General features: G+C 44.4%; 1 protein-coding gene across 1 annotated transcript in view; it reads left to right on the top strand.

The window, feature by feature from the left end:
- Window positions 1–2,988: 2,988 nt before the first annotated feature.
- Window positions 2,989–16,828, top strand: part of COL8A2 (collagen type VIII alpha 2 chain) — a 241,444-nt gene continuing 227,604 nt past the window's right edge. The window contains exon 1 of the mRNA XM_084815979.1: window positions 2,989–3,391. The gene's annotated coding sequence lies outside the window, so the exon portion shown is untranslated. The remainder of the gene's footprint in view (window positions 3,392–16,828) is intronic.

The following is a 16,828-nucleotide window of genomic DNA, read 5'->3' as shown; positions in this document are numbered from 1 at the left end:
TGATAGTTGAGGAGAAAAAGAATGGGAAGGGAACAGGGCAAATTTGGGGAACCTGGGATGCTTCAGATACTGTCAGACTACAACTCCCATAATCTCTGACCATTGGCCATGTTTACTGGGGCTGATGGGAGTTGGAGTCCACTCTCCTTTCTCCTTTAATAGCAACCTCCACTCCTAAATTTAACAGGCGAAGTTTGTTGTGGGATGGAACTAAGTAGTGAAAAAAGCTTTACCTGTTGAATGTCACTCTGGTGTTAAATACACAGGGTCAGTTAAAATGGTGTCACCTTAAATTGGGGGTGGGGGAGTGAACGAAAGAAGGGGAGAAACAAGGGACATCTTACTGGACTTGCATCTTGACATGTGGAAATTTGGCAGGTTAAGCTTTTTCTGGTATGGAGATCAAATGGTGGGAAAACTTCATCAATTACATGTTTGTGTGTCCAGTTGCTGTTAAAGGCACAGAAGCAGAGCAAATAAAAATGTGGCAACCTTAAATGCAAGTCCATACATTCCAAAGTGCTTTATTGTTTGTATTTTGAGGTTGATTAATTAAGAATGAGAGAATATCATTGTGGCAGGGTGTGACTTGAATTCAGGTCACAGCTATTATGCTCAAGCTACCATTTTAAAGCAGTTTGAAACTATCATAGCTTCTCCCAAGGAACTCAGAGCATTAATCTGTGAGGTGCTGACATTTCTTTGTTAAAGATTCCTGTCTCGGACCCTCCCCACAGAACTGTAGTCTTTGTTGGGTGCCATGATAGTTCCCAAACAGGCTGGAAAGTGCTTGAAACATGTAGCGTAGTCAAAAGTGTAAGGCATTAGACACGTTTACTTCAGGCTGATCTGCTGTCAAGGTTGGCCCAAGACATTTTGCCTGATGTGTGGAACAGCAAATCCCTCCTCCCCAAAAAGTAATGGTCACGTTATTTTGGCGCCCGAGGCAGAAAATCCCACAAGCACCTCTTTCTCTCCCTGCAGGGCCAGCCCTACCATTAGGCGGAGTGAGGCTGCCTCAAGCAGCAGATGCTGAGGGGCAGTAGTGGCAGCCCTCTGGCTGTTCTTCTGAACTCTCTGGCTCGTTCCCTCTGTTGCAGGACAGCGCAGTGTATGAGAGACGGCTTCTCTCAGGCCCCATATGTAGCTATGGGGTAGTAGCTACACCAAATGTATTTGTGTAGGTGGAGGATACTATCCCATTGCCAGGACTGAAGTAAAATTCAACTGCCAGTTCAGTTAGCTGCTGTACATGAACTGTGTAGGGGGTGCCATCTTGTCCTTCACCTCAGGCAGCAAGATGTCTTGGGCCGGCCCTGTCTCCCTGGCAGCAAAAATATGACAATACTAAATTAAGCGACAATCCTGTGCATGTGTAAATAGATAAAAGACCAACAACTCCCAGTTGTAGGACTTCTTTCTATCTAAACATGCAGAGGATTGTGCCCTAAATAATAATTCATGACACCCCAAATATGCTGCCTGGGGGCCAAACCAAACATTAATTTAAATCCATATCTATCAGCTGTGTCTCCCCCATTTTTACTCTAGAGTAGGTGCCCCCCCCCCCAATCTGGACTGGGACTCTAGTATTGGGGTAGGTTTTTTTAAAACTCAAGAGTAGAAATAGGGGGCGGGGATGGACATAGCGACTAGATCTGGATTTAAGGCAATGTCTGTTTTGGCCTTGAGGCAGCCGCCTCACCGCCTGAGGCAACGCTGAAGGGAGAGGGGCAACTCAGATGGGTGTGTTACACCTTGTCACATGCTACAGAGGAGCAGGCTGGCCACTTTGAAACAACTCTTTTCTTCATGAATTTTTCTCCTAATTTCTTTGTGCGCGTTGGGGTGTGAGGTGTACGTGTTTTGGGGTTGCTTTGTTTTGTCACTTGGCCGCCAATAAAGAACTCCATTTTTTCTCACTTGGATGCTAGTAAGGGGCCTTTTGGGAGAAGCAGCGGCTGGTGTTGAAATAATGTATAGGTCTGAGAGACTGGTGTGTGTGAGGGCCACCCAGGAGGGTTTATTTTAAAAAATGTATTATTACATTTATATCCTGCCTTTTTTCCCTCTCACAAAGAAGAACCCAAGGGGGCTCACTTAGTCGTCTTCCTCTCCATATTATCCTCACAACAGCCCTGTGAGATAAGTTGGGCTGAGAGTCAGTGACTGGCCCAACGTTACCCAGTGAGCTTCATGGCTGAGCGGGGCCTAGAACCCGGATCTCCAGAGTCCCAGTCCAACACTCTAACCACTACACCACATGGAAGCCTTCCTCAACCTAGTGCCCTCCAGATGGGTTGGACTGCAACTCCCAGCATGCTATGCTGGGAGTTGTAGTCCAGCCCATCTGGAGGACTCCAGGTTGAGGAAGGCTGGTTTATGGGGCCTGGGTCAGATGTGATGTTGGGGGCGCTGTGACTGTCCCCCTACAAGGGCCCCTGCATGTGTGGGGCGGCTCCGGTGACCACAGTATCTACAGCAGCCTTCCTCAACTTGACGCCCTCCAGATATTTTGAACTACAACTCCCAGCATTCCTGAACACTGTTCATGCTGGCTGGGGCTGATGGGACTTGTAAAGCATTGGGAGGGCACCAGGTTGGGGAAGGCTGATGTACAGGAGCTGAGACGGAGGGCTTCTTGCTTTGGCGCGCGCGCGCGCACGGGGGGGGGTATATTGCCAGTTGCCCCCCTGCTCTGGGGTGTGCAGACATTTTGCGGGAGAGGAGGAGAGTTTGGGTAGAATCTAACTAATGTCCTACTTAGAGTAGACCCCTCATGACTAACTCACGTCCCATTCATTTCAATGGATCTGTTCTAAGAAGGGCTTTAGTTGGATTCTACCCTTTCTCTCCCCAGTCCTAAAAAAAGGCCCTCTATGATGAGGATGACTGCGTCTACGTGTGTGTGTGTGTGTGTGTGTGTGTATGTATATATATCTTAAATAACACGCTCCCTCCTGCGTCTGTGTAAAGGAAAAACAATTCAGAAGCTGGAAGCCACTCAAGAGAAAAGGAGGGGGAGAGCGAGCGCGAGAGAATGTTTTTTTATTATTATTTCAACCAGCCAACCCAGCCCTCCTGAGCTGGACTCGCCCGTCCAGAAAAGAAAAAAGCGAAAGGAGCGGCTCGTGAAAAGCTCCTGGCTCCCTCCTTCGCGCGCTCAGTCGCAGCCCTGCCTGGCTGGCTCTGCCCGGTGCCCCTGCCCCGTCCTCTCTCCTCCCTCCGTCTGCTGAGGTGCCTCTCGAAGCCCGCAGGACCCGGGCGGCCGCAGTGCCCCTGGCGTGGACTCTGTCGTGAAGAGCAGCCGTCAAGGGCCTGCCCAGCTCCTCTGCCCCCGTTGCAAGCCCGGCAAGGAAGAGGGGGGCATCGGCCTTCCCCCGCCCACAAGGTGAGGTGCCTCCGCTTCTCTTTTCTCGCACAGGTTGAAGTCAAGGCGTAGGAAGGCTTGGTTTTCGTTTCCTGGCTTCCTTCAGTTACCCAGTGATAGAACTTTGCCTCGTCGCCCAGCTGCATGTTACGCACAGAAAAGTCCGTTCCTTGCCCATCATCTCTTCTCCGTCTTCTCTCTCCCGGCTTGAAATATGGATTAATTAAAAACAACAACACCAAAAACATTTTTTTTTTAAATTTTAAAGTTCTTTATCTTGTTGCACCCACTTTCTCTTAATTTCTGGATTCCCAGTAACTGGTTTCCCAGGTTCTCTTTAAATTTCTGGTTTCCCAGTTTCTTTTAATTTCTGGTTTAATTTCAAGTAACTGCTTTGCGTGTTCGTTGTTTTCTTTTTTGCTATCCAGCTGAGCCAGCTTCAAATATCTAGGGCATATTTATCTATATTAACTAATGCCAGGGGTGGGGGTTGCGTGTAGCAGGATGGAGAAGTTGAATATGCAACAGGAGTCTCAAAATTCAGCATATGGCTATTGAGTTCTGATAGAGAGACGTCCCATTTCAAGAAGATCAATTTACCTGCATCTAAACAAGCCTCTCTCTCTCCTTCTGTCTTTGCTGTTGGTTTAAAGTAAAGAAAGAAAGTCTGAGTTGGCTGTGGTACTTTTGCAGTTTTACAGGCACCTCAAGTTGGGACTGGCTGTTAAATTGAACCCTCCAAGTCCCGGACTGTGTTAATAACTGAATGCTATAATTGATAACCATCAAGTTTGAGAGCATTTGTTCATGACAAGCCTCTTTTCTGTAAGCAACATGTTTAATAAATCATAAGGCCAGTGAATTCCAGAGATTTTTTTAGTGTGTTTGTTTTTAAAAAATGAATGTTTAGATCTGTTGACAAGTGGCACTTGAGCAACAAAGGGCTCAATCCAGTGAGAGGTTCTCCTGTGTAAGCTCTATGGAAATGAAGGGAAAGATTTCCATGGGGCTTGTGCAGGAGAACTTCCCACAAGACTTGGCTTGACTGCTGCATTTCACTAGCATTGGATGTTAACACACCAAACAAAGCAGGGATTCCGTTTTCCCCATAGAGAAGAAGAATAGATGAGCTGTCAGCTTGCCAACAATACACAGCAAGTGTAGCTTGTCTATATGAGGCTGTATGAGGCGGGTGTATGTGGCTTTTTCAAAGCTATTGGGGATGTCTTTGTTTTTTGGAGTGGGAGGGGGAGGGAGTTGTCTGTCCATCTTGTTGAGTACTACTGTGTTGGATTTCTGTTCTGTGATGGAGCTGGGGAGAGGTACAGGAGAAAGCTCTGTTTCATGTGACTGAAGTTCAGATGGCTCTAGTGTGTGTGTGTGTGTGTGTGTGTGTGTGTAGGTATGGTTGGTTATACGTTTATGGACCTGTCAGAGTGCTTTGGAGATGTAGTTTTTGTAGAATAAGGATTGTCCCTTAAAAATATGACATAAGTTTGCAACCTGGATTCTTGCCATGTATGGTAGTGGTGTATGATGACCATAAATGTTTATAACAGAATCTACAATGGCACACCTTAGTTCATCTTGATGTGAGGTGAATTTGCCATCTTACCTGTGCCATTTATATAAGAAATGCTCCTGGGAACAGATGCAAAAGCAGTGCTTGATTTCTAAAATGAGCTGTGCCAGGAGCTCAAGCCAATCAAACCCTGTGCTGTTGGAGCTCTTGCCCATAATACCAGTGAGTTGGTTGTATTTACTCACTGTTCCAAGAAAGGTATACTACCCATGCTCAGAAGTCCTTTCTTCTTTCTGAATACTTCATACATTTGAAGCTTCCGTCTTGGAACTGAAAAAGTTTCAGGTTGAATTGTGGCTCAATTTAAGCTGCACTTAGTACCATCCTGATTTAAAGAAGGGGGTCAGATTATACCATTTCAATCTACAACAGAACAAAATGCACACAGTCAGAAAATTGGCATTCATCCTGCTGTTGGGGATATCATCTATTAGCAAAGCCAGTCATGCTTCTGGGCCTTTGATTGGTGAGATTCGCATATTATATTCTCTTCTCCTTTGTCCAGGTGCAGTATTCTAGTCTGAGGCAAGTGCGAAATACTGCAGCATTTGGAAGAATTCTTCCCCTTTCCCCCAAATGTAGATTGTCATTCATTTCTGTTGCACTTTCCAGTAGGAGTGCCAGTTTTTCTTTTCTTTTTTTCTGGTATAGTGGCTGCATAACAGTTTCTGTACAACACCTATCCCCTTGTGTTTTGAGATTAAGTGATGATGCCCAGGTCCAAATTCCATAGTCTGCGAGCGTATGGAGGAGGACATTTTCAGCAGTGGCACCAAAACTGTAGACTTCTTTTTTCAGGGAATTCTGCCAGAGCTCAGCCCTCCCTGTTTTGAAGAACTAAAGACAGAGTTATTTGACATAAGAACATAAGAAGCATCAGACCAAAGGCACATATCTAGTCTAGCATCCACTTTCACACTATGGCCAACCAGGTGCCTATGGAAAACCCACAAGAAGGACCTGAGAGCAGTAGCTCTCTCCTGCTGAGATACCCCAGCAACTAGCATTCAGTTTCACACCACCTCTGATCCTGGAGGTAGCATTTAGCCATCACAACTAGTAGCCACTGATAGCCTTATTGTCCATGAAGTTGTCTAATCCCATTTTAAAGCTGTCTAAATTGGTGGCTTTCACCATAACTTGTGCTCTGTGTGAAGAAGTACCAGTTCAATCAGATAGAAATATGTAAGAGGGCTTTTAAAACCTGACTGGAATGCCACTGCTCACTGATGAATTGGATTGAGGTAGAGATTGCAGCTGATGATATTTGGTTGTTGTTTTTTTAATCTATTGTTAATTTTGTTTATGAATACAGTGTTAATGTGTATTTTGCTCAATACATACATACATACATACATAAAAGTCAGAAGTCCAGTCTCTGCGTGGTCCACTTCTCACAGCACAGGACCTGGGATAATGAGGCCCACAAGAGGCTTTGGAGACTGCGCTTGTACCATGTGAACCAAATCACCTCACACCTAGCTCCTTTTTCTTGCCTTTGGATCATGAGAACCATGGACATACACACGGAGGCATATCAATGGCAAAGAATACAAGCTTGTAATAGTAACTTAAAAAAAGAATAGAAAGAAAGAAAAATTTGTCTAATTTGAGAGTGTTAATTGAAGTCAGAAGCAATATTAACCTTTTTTTCCCCAGTATTTCCAGTTATGGATATAGTTGACTTTAGGAGCTTTAGAAATATGAAGCGCAATCCTGTGCATGTCTGCTCAGAAGTAAATCACACTGAGTTCAGTGGGACTTACTCCAAGCTAAGTGTAAATAGGATTGCAGTCTTAACATATTTAGTAAGCTAGTACTTAATTTTATTGTCTTAAATTCTGCTACCGAGCTAGGTTTAAGGTGTTGGTATTAACATATAAAGCCCTATACAACTTAGGACCAGGTTACCTCAAGGAACATCTCCCCCTGTACCAACGTCCCAGGTCACTACGATCTTCCGTGGAGGCTCTGATGTCCATGCTGCAGCCTACAGATTTTTCTTTGGTGGTAGCACAAGAGATGGGCTTTCTCTGCAGTGGCACCCACCCTGTGAAATGATCTCCTCTCTGAGGGATGTCAGGCCTCAGCACGGACATGATTTAGGCTTTCATTGAAAATGCATCTGTTTACTTTGGCTTTCCTCCAGCCGTGAACTATTTGTGTAGCAGCCTCATGTGTAGTTTTTGATTGTTTCTTTTTATTCTTTTGTAAACTGCTTTGGGATTTGTTTAAAATGAGAAGCGATATATAAATACAGCAAATAAATGAATCAAGTGGTCTTGTTAACAAGGCTTGCTTTTTTGCGTATCTTAAACAATTCTTGTCTTAAAATTCTGGATTTGGATTTTTTTTTTTTACATAATGAATTTTGTGATGAATTTGTTGCAGCTATAGTTATAGGTAGTGATTAATTTCTGAAGGCAGAGGTACTGGGGAAGGTTGAGTGCTTCAATCTTGCCGGGGAAACCACAGTGCCTTCTCGGGAAACTCTGCCCTCTGACTTTAGATATATGGGGTTTCTGTGTGGTGAGGAAAAATAACGCTCTGTACATGCAGAGAGGTATCCTGCTCCTTATCATTGCCACATATTGTTGAACTTTTCTTGGCATTGAAAAAAAGCATTGTGGAGATGAGCACTGACTAGCGGCAGGGAAAGGTGGAAGTAAACTATGACAATTTTCTTGCCCATTCTAGCTCAGTCTGCTCTGACTGGCAGCAACTGTCCTGGGTCTCAGAGGGGAGTCTTTTCCTCCCCTATCTGGAGATGCCAGGACTGAACCTGGGACCTTTTGCAAGCAACACATATGCTCTTCCACTGAGTTATGGACCCTCCCCATCTCTTGAGGGGCCTGGTGTAGGGAGGTAGTCTTGTTGACCTCTCAAAGAACGTTCTCTAGAATTGTAACTCTGTGCCTTTTTTTATTGTTGGATTTACCTCTCTTCTCTAGTTTGCGACTTGCAATCTCCACACCAGCAAAGTTTGGAATTTAGTAAATATTTCTCTGTTATGACCTTTTGCTACATTACATGGCAAATAGCCCCCTGTTTTTGGCACTCCTGAAGCATCAATAGCAAAACCATGTTGAGAACAGTGCCACATGGAATGTTCCTGTGAGAAACTCCCGTTAGCTTGTGAGCTAGAATATTAACTGCCTCCTGTTCCTGGAGGGCAGGAAGAAAAAGAATACGTAATCTTTACTTGAAAAAGTTACTCTTTTACAAAAAGTAAAATGAAGATGAAATAATTAGCGCCTTTAATTCCCTGATCGAAATGACTTCTCAAACTAATTTTGAGAGGAACATGAAGCAGGGAAGGCTATTGATATTTGCATATATTTGCATACTAAAAGCGATGAAGTGATTCAATGATCTTTTCTCTCATTTATATTTACAACAACCTGTGCTTTCTGTATTTCTATGCCTCTCCCTACTCCTGCTCCCTAGTTAACTGGCTAGAATTACCGGTTGGAACCTGGCCTAGAGAATTACCCACAATGGCATATGTTCAGTTTCTATTCAGCCACAGAAGGAAACTCGGCTGTGCTACATCAACCCTTGTGATTAGCAAGCAGTATGAGGCCTCTGGATTGGTCAAGCCTGATATAAATTCTAGGAGCCTGCTCTTCAGCCCTCGCAACAGAACAGGACCTTCTCCTTCCTGTACCCCAGGCCTTGACTCCAGTTCCTGACTATAGAGCTCCAGGGTGGGAAGAACCGGCACAGCCATCCACAGACCCAGTGTGATCCTGGCACTAATAGATTATGCTTCCTGATGAGTTCTTCTTCAAAACCAGAAAATCATTAGTGCAAGAGATGCACTAATGATATATTCTGGGGAAGCAGCATCCAGACTCACTCCTGTGCTCCTTTTCCACTTCATAACACATTGGTGCTGTCACAATAAACATCTGTTTATCCCCCCCCCCCATTATGGAATGAACTCCCCAGGGAGGCCTGCCTGACGCCAAAATTGTTATCTTTTCGGCTGCAGGTTAAGACCTTCCTCTACTCCCAGGCATTTGGCAGCATATGATAGGTTTTAGTCAGGTCATGGGGTATTGCTGGGATATGTGTGTGTATGTGTGTCTGCTCTATTTATATATTTGTAACTAAACTGTTTTTATATTATGCATAATACTGTATTTTTAAGGTTTTAAATGTTTGTAAAACACCCAGAAAGCTTTGGCGGAATAGAAATTTAATAAATGAAATGAAAATGTTAATTTGGACCGGAGGATGCACCTGCTTTCAAATCACTGTTTTTTTCCTTCATTGGCAACTGATCCAAGCACTGAAAAACTGGACTTGTCAGTAAAAAAGAAAAGAAAAAACTTTAGCAAAGCGAGGACTCCACTGTTGGGTAACGATGTTTATATTCACATAGCCAAAGGTCATCACGGGTTGAGATTAATATATGTCCAGGAAGGCCTGGCGTGCTATGGTCCACGAGGTCACGAAGAGTCGGATATGACTTAATGACTGAACAACAACAACAACTCATGTTCAGTTTGTTCATGTGAACACTGACTGTGCTCAGTGTTCACTGCCCCCTCTTGAGACACCTTTGCCCATCAAAAAGGGAAGAGTTGCTTACTATTGAGAAAGCAGAAGACAGAACTCTGGGGTACCTTGACATTACTGCCCATATGGGAAAGATACTACTGTGTGTGAGAGAAAGGCAGAAGTCAAGCACTTCCTCCTGAATTAATTCCTGCAGGAGTACTTAATAACTTCGGTTTTCATTCATGTGAATGCAGCACCAATCAAGAAAACAATGACAGACCTTTTCACCTGGCAGGACTTGCTGTCCTGCCAGCACAGGCAGATCAAAGGAGCAATCCTACAAGAGAAGAAAAAAGATTACATTGGCTTGCCTGTTGTTCCCATTCTCTCCCCCCCACCCCATGTCAGGGAGGCCTCGAAGCAGTAGCCATAAAATCTGGATAGGGAGATGTTGGGGATGAGTTCTCACTTCCCTATGCAACCTGGCCAGCAGGTACTTTTGAACATACATGAAACTGCCTTAGTCCATCTTGATTAGTACTGTCTACTACTCTGCTTAGTAGTGACTTTCTAGGATTTAGGCAGGGGCCTTTCTCATTAACTGATCCTTTGAACTGAAGATGCCAGGAATTGAACTAGGGATGTTCTGCAGGCAAAGTCTTTGCTCTAGCACTGAGCTATGCCCTTCTCTTCCCAGAAGGGTGTGGGCCCCTCTTACCTGCCATGCATGGGCTTGTTTGGGATAGCTTGAAGGGTGAAGTGGAGCTTGGAAGCCAAGTCCCCCCAATTCCCCATAGTGTGTTGCTATGTTCTATTGCCACAGATACTGCTCCTGCACACTTTTTCTTGGGGGTAGGCATAGGGCGGAGGTGGGGAAGTGATAAATGGCACTTGTAAAGGGCTGAATTTAGCTCATGATCCGCTAGTGGCTGACTTCTGTGATAATTATCTGAGTTTCCAAATGGCTCATCTTTTGTGAAGCATGGCCTGTTTGCCTTTATTTTGCCCATCCCCCTTCTTTTTTTTGCATTCCGTCCTTTGGAAAAATATTTGCCTGGGAAGTCTGTTGGAATAAAATGTGTTGCTTTAAAATAATAAAAAAGTACCATCAAACTCGCATTCCGAGAGCTGTGAGGAGTTTTGTAAAGTTTTTCGGAAAAGAAGCGTGATGCTTAAAGTATGGAATTTGTCACATTTTAAAGCAGACAGGAGAAACCCCGTTCTGTGTTACGCTGGTCCTGGCTGAGCAGAATGTCCTGGTCTGTTTTTTCTTTCAGTTAAAAAAAAAAAATACAGCTACTATTATTCTCTGTCTGTCTGTCTGTCTGTCTCTCTCTCACACATGTCTCCCCACAATCCCATCACCTTAAAACAAAAGTTGAATATTTTGGATTATTTGTTTCCTGCTCAGTCTTTGTTGTAAACTGGATTACATGCAGCTATATTTCAGTAAGAAGAATTCCATTTTTCTCTTTGTACTTGAATGCCTTGCAGTTCTTTACAGTGATTCATATGTTCCATTCATCTGAAATTCAGTGTGAATGGATGCTGATGTGGTAGTTGTTTGGAGCAGTGTGTGTGTATATATATGTGTGTGTGTTTAGAGGAAAAAAGTCTGACAAGTGCTGAACCTTGGTGAACTCTAAGTGTTTTCTACCCTCTGTGTTTTGGCATTGCTTCAGCACAGCAAGTTTGATCGTGAAGTCCCTCTCCACCCACACATATATACAGTCAGGGCCAGAAATATTGGAACAAGGGTAACTGTTTTGGCAGTTGGCCTCTGTACACCACCACATTGAAGTTGAAAGGAAACACACCCAGATGGGAGCGAAGTCAGGACTTTCAGCTGTAATTCAAGGGGTTTGACAAAAGTGGGGCACTAACCATTCAGGAAGGACAGCCAGTGGCATACACCCCCTCCCCCATCGTTGGTGGCTCATAAGTAATGGAACAAACCAACATCATTTCAAACGTAAGGATCGCCTTTAAAACCTGGATGAAAATCCTTTGCAGTCAATGACTGCCTGAAGTCTGGAACCCATGGATATGACCAAATGCTGAGTGTCCTCCCTCGAGATGCTTTGCCAGGCCTTGACTGCAGCTGCCTTCAGCTGCTGCTTGTTTGTGGGTCTTTCTGCCTTCAGTCTTGTCTTCAGTAAGTGAAAAGCATGCTCTATTGGGTTGAGATCAGGTGACTGACTTGGCCATTGAAGAACATCCCACTTCTTTGCCTTCAGAAACTCTTGGGTAGCTTTTGCTGTATGTTTTGGGTCATTTGGGTCATTCTCCATCTGCAATATGAAATGGCGTCCTATCAGTTTGGCAGCATTCGGCTGAATGTGAGCAGAAAGTATAGCCCTATACACTTCAGAATTCATCCTGCTGCTTTTATCAGCAGTCAGGTCATCAATAAACACCAGTGACCTGGTTCCATTGGCAGCCATACATGCCCATGCCATAACACTGCCTCCACCATGTTTGACAGATGATGTGGTATGCTTTAGATCATGAGCTGTTCCTTTCCTTCTCCATACTTTTCTCTTCCCATCATTCTGGTACAAGTTAACCTTGGTTTCATCTATCCAAAGAATCTTATTCCAGAACTGGGCAGGGTTTCTTAGGTGTTTGCTGGCAAAGGCTAATCTGGCCTTTCTGTTCTTGAGCATTACCAGCGGTTAGCACCTTGTTGTGAAGCCTCTGTATTTACATTCATAAAGCCGTCTCTTAACTGTAGATGTTGACAATGACATGCCTATCTCCGCAAGAGCATTCTGGACCTGGCTAGATGTTGGTAAAGGATTCCTCTTCACCATGAGCAGAATTCTGCAGCCATCCACTTTAGTTCTCTTCCGTGGTCTTCCAGGCCTTTTGCTGTTGCTGAGCTTGCCAGTTAATTCCTTGTTTTTCAGGATGTTCCAAACTGTTGTATTGGCCACTCCCATTGTTTTTGCTATCTCTCTGATGGGTTTATTTTGTTTCCTCAGCCTAATGATGGCCTCCTTCACTCGCATGGACACCTCTTTGGACCTCATGTTGGGAGTTCCAGTGAACAGCTACCAAATGCAAATGTAACACTCAGAACCACCTCCAGGCCTTTTATGTGCTTGATTGGTCATGGGGTACCCAGGAAACAGGCCACACCTGGCCATGCAGCTGTTTGTCAGCCATTCGTTCCATTACTTATGAGCCACCAACGATGGGTGTGTGTATGCCACTGGCTGTACTTCCTGAACGGTTAGTGCCCCACTTTTGCCAAACCCCTTGAATTACAGCTGAATGTCCTGACTTCGCTCCCATCTGGGTGTGTTTCCTTTCAACTTCAATGTGGTGGTGTACAGAGGCCAATTGCCAAAACAGTTATCCTTGTTCCAATATTTCTGGCCCTGACTGTACATACATTCATTTGATAAATTTCCAAACTGGGGAGAGAACCTTGAGCAGCTGTTTGTCTCTGATCTCTTAGCATCATCTTTTGTCAGCATCTTGACCTTTCTTCCTGAGGAATGTGATGCATGACATTATGCTGTGCTTAAGAGACCCCCATAGGCGTCAACGTGTGTCCTTTGTTCAGTCCACATCTGGTGTCTGATAGCCAGCTTTTAAGAGACAAACTTTTCTGAGATGCATTGATCTTCTTCCCTTTGCAACAAATTCTCAGTGTGATAAGGTGGTGGCAAAGCGAGTGCTACCCATGATAGGCTAAGGGCATATCCAGATGGAAGGAGATAAGATTTTGACAAATTCCATACTTAAATACTTGTCCTTTCCAGGATCAGGAGTGCTGGTTTAATCCAGACATATGGGATTCTTTAACCTGAGCTGGTCTCCATCTGTATAGTCTGAATGGTTCCTGTTCTGCTTCCAAGATGATATGAATTCAGGTTATATGGGACCTGACCTGCTTTGGCACATTTTTAGGCAATTTTGGCTGTACCATATACAACGGCATAGAAACAAAGTTTCAGGGAAGCTTTTATATGAGGCTTTCCTTTAATTGCTAACATCCATGTTTGGCTGCCTCTGAAGTGAGCAGCGCGTTTCCAATATGCAACAAGTGAGAACACCAGACAATTCTTGTTAGAATAGGGCTCTCGACCGTTTACACCAGGGGTAGGTAACTTAAGAGCCCGCCAGATGGACTACAGCTCTCACAAGCCCCCAGCCAGCATGGCCAATAGCCAAGGATTATGGGAGTTTTAGTCCAGAACATCCAGAGAGAGCAACTGGTTGCTTACCCCTGATTTACACCTGGTAAGGGATCTATGTCGTGAACAATGGATGGATATGCAGTTAACAGCCAGTTCCTATACATGTTCACTCAGAAGCAACTCTCACTGAATTCTGTGGGACTTACTCCCAAGTACGTTTGTATACAATTGCAGTCTTGGATAGTTAACTTGGTCTATGTTGGTCAGGCTGTATCTGGAGTACCATGTCCAGTTCTGGGTACTACATTTTAAGAAGGTCAAATTGGACCATGTCCAGAGAAGGACAATGTGGATGGTGAGGGGTCTGGGAATCAAGTCCTATGATGAATGGTTGAAACTGCTGGGTAGGTTTATCCTGGAGAAGAGAAGGTTAAAAGGATACATGATAGCAGTCTTCAAATATCTGAAGGGCAGTTGTGTGGTAGATGGAGCAGACTTATTCTCTGTTGCTCCAGAGGCAGAACTAGAATCAGTGGGTGGAAATTGCAGGGAAGCAGATTTGGGCTAAACATTCACAGAAACTTCATAATAGTAAGAGCAGTGGAACAGACTGCCTTGGGAGGTGGCGGGATGGTCTTCACATTAAGTATTTAAGCAGAGGCTGGCCATCTGTCAGGGATGCTGAAGTTGCATGTGGCATAGCAGATCCTGCACTGAGCAAGGATTTGGACTGGTTGACCTCAAGGTCCCTTCCAACCATGACTGTATGATAGGATGATGTTAGGTGGAAGTAGGTTGTACCTCTTCAACCATCACTCTCTGCCAACAATATTGCTATAGTTCATGTACCAATGTGGCATTTGTCCCCATCTGCAATGAAGAGTGTGTGTGTGTGTGTGTTTGTGTGCATGTGGTGGGGTCAGCTGAATATAGGTACACAGCTGTATTTCGGAGGGCCAGACAAGCAAATCCAGGCTTGGGAACCCAGCTGGCACTGAACAGTAGCAAAATGTGGAGTGCTGTAGGAGGAAGAGTACAATTTGCAAGGGGGGAGCAGCAGGGGGTGCTTAAACTTTACCCTGCCAACTGCTTTCTCCTTACATTGCACTTTCCTCAGCCCCTTCCCCTGCCAGGACAAGTCTGTATGTTGTAGAGCCCTTGTTGGGGAGGGTAGAGGGCAAGCAAACAGGGAAGGGGTTGCAGGGAGAAAGTGATGGGCAAGGGGACGGAATAAGCACCCCCAACCATTTATTTGCGGCAGAACTCCCTCTGCTACTTTACAGGTACAACTGATCCACAGTCCGCCTTCATGTTCATCTGAGTTTGCTCTGTGCTGAAGTGCTGACCTCTTCTACAAAATAAATCTTATGTCTTGTATTTTGAGCACTCAGTGCCCCTTTCTAATGATCAGTGTTTTCTTGGGCAATGTAAGTGCTGCATTTTACCTTTCTTGCTAATGCTAGAGTACTCTTATATCCCCCATATTATAAATAGTGTGCCATCCATATTCATGGCACTAAACAAAGTAACAAAGAAGGGCTTGCCATCTAGGAATTGACTCAGCGGAGATGATGGAGTAAGCGGAGACAAATGGAGGTGGGGTAAATATGGGAAGAATAGGCAATTATTTCAGTTACATGTGTCGAGGCCTAGTTCAAGCAGTAGGGTACAGGGGCTATGCGGTTGGGGCAAAAGGAGAGATGTACAAATGTACCTCTTTCAGGCTCTTCTAGTTATCAGGATGTCTTGGGCCACGTTTGTACCCAGCTTCAACTTTCTGTGTGGGGTGGAAGCATCCTAACAATTTTGATACCCTCATGAGGCTCAAACATTTTTATGTTTCTTCTTTATTGTTGTATAAATAATCACTGGGTCAGGCACTATAAATATATTTTCAACTTAAAGTCACTCCTGGGACCTGAACATTGTTGAGGCTAATTCTGTCAAGGTTTTGACTTTCTACGTGATGAGAATTAGTGTGAACTAAGCATTCCTGGGGAAAGTGTCAATGCAGAGCTGTATAACTTGAGAGTAAGTTTGCTAACTGGTCAAAACCAGACAGCCTGGCTTGTTCCTGTGCCTTTAACAGAGGTTTGCTATGTAGACATGAGCTGATGAAGTGAACCAGGGTCCACCTATTCAAACTGCTGTTAAAGGAGCAGCTACAGGGAAAACAATTTACAACTTTCCTTCTGACTGAAGCAAGAACAGGAGGTGTTCATGATTGTTGTTGCTAGTTTTTAAATAGTTGTTTGTAAAATCCCAGGTTTAGATGGTGATAGCTTCCCGGGGCCGGGGGGCCGGATATCTTAATAAACAGTTACAGGGGCTAAAAGGTTTGAGGAAGAGGATGTTTGGTTGCCATGGATGTTAGCCCTGCCTGGGGATCCCCCCCCCCGCACTGCCCCCATCCAAAGCGTAATACCAGCAAGTCTTCTTGCCACAGACATCACTCCCTGTCCACAACCCTCTTGCCTTTCAGTTGACAACTGCAGGTGCCCGCTGGTGGTACCCAGGGATCAGGTCTGTTCCTGTACCTTCTAGTTTCTGATCTGTATTTTAAACTCTTTGTCTTTGCCCATCACTGATATGAGGTTAATGGCAATGTAAAATAAAGCCCAAACCGTAATAACCTGTCTGTGGGAGGTACATGTTATTTTTAAATTTGCACAAGGTGTATCACATATTATGGCATATACCACCAGATGGCACCGTTTTCTTCCATATCTTTGTGCTGCTTAGCATGTGTATGACTAAAGTTCTATTCCTGGTTTAGGCAATGAACATATCAACCTGCCATATACTGAGCGAGACCGTTGGTCCATCTAGCCCAGTATTGACTACTCTCACTGGCAGTGGTCTCAGATAGATGTCCTGCTGAGATCTTTTTAACTGATGATGTCAAAGATTGGACCTTCGGTATTGAAAGCATGTGCTCTAACATTGAGCTATGGCTCCTCCCTATATAGGGGAACTAGAGGTAATAGAGGCCAACAGTCTTGTGAGCTTTGCACAGGGAAGTCTAGGATAGAAAAGTAAGATCTCTTTTCAGTCTTTGCAGTCTTGAATTGTATTCTTTGAGGACTGTCTGGCTTTCTTGTTTAACATAATGTACAAATCATTTTTCGTGAACACAGCAGGTGTCAAACTAGAGCTTGGTGGTGTACCTACAGGGTAGGCATCATTAGGGTGCAACTAGATATGACAATAGTATGACCCACA

The sequence above is a fragment of the Heloderma suspectum genome, chromosome 10, assembly GCF_057233095.1.
Source record: "Heloderma suspectum isolate Gila_16-S chromosome 10, 16-S_ref, whole genome shotgun sequence".
In the NCBI taxonomy this organism is placed as follows: Eukaryota; Metazoa; Chordata; class Lepidosauria; order Squamata; family Helodermatidae; genus Heloderma; species Heloderma suspectum.
Note: the sequence above shows the minus strand (reverse complement) of the source record. Positions and strands in the feature narration are given on the sequence as shown.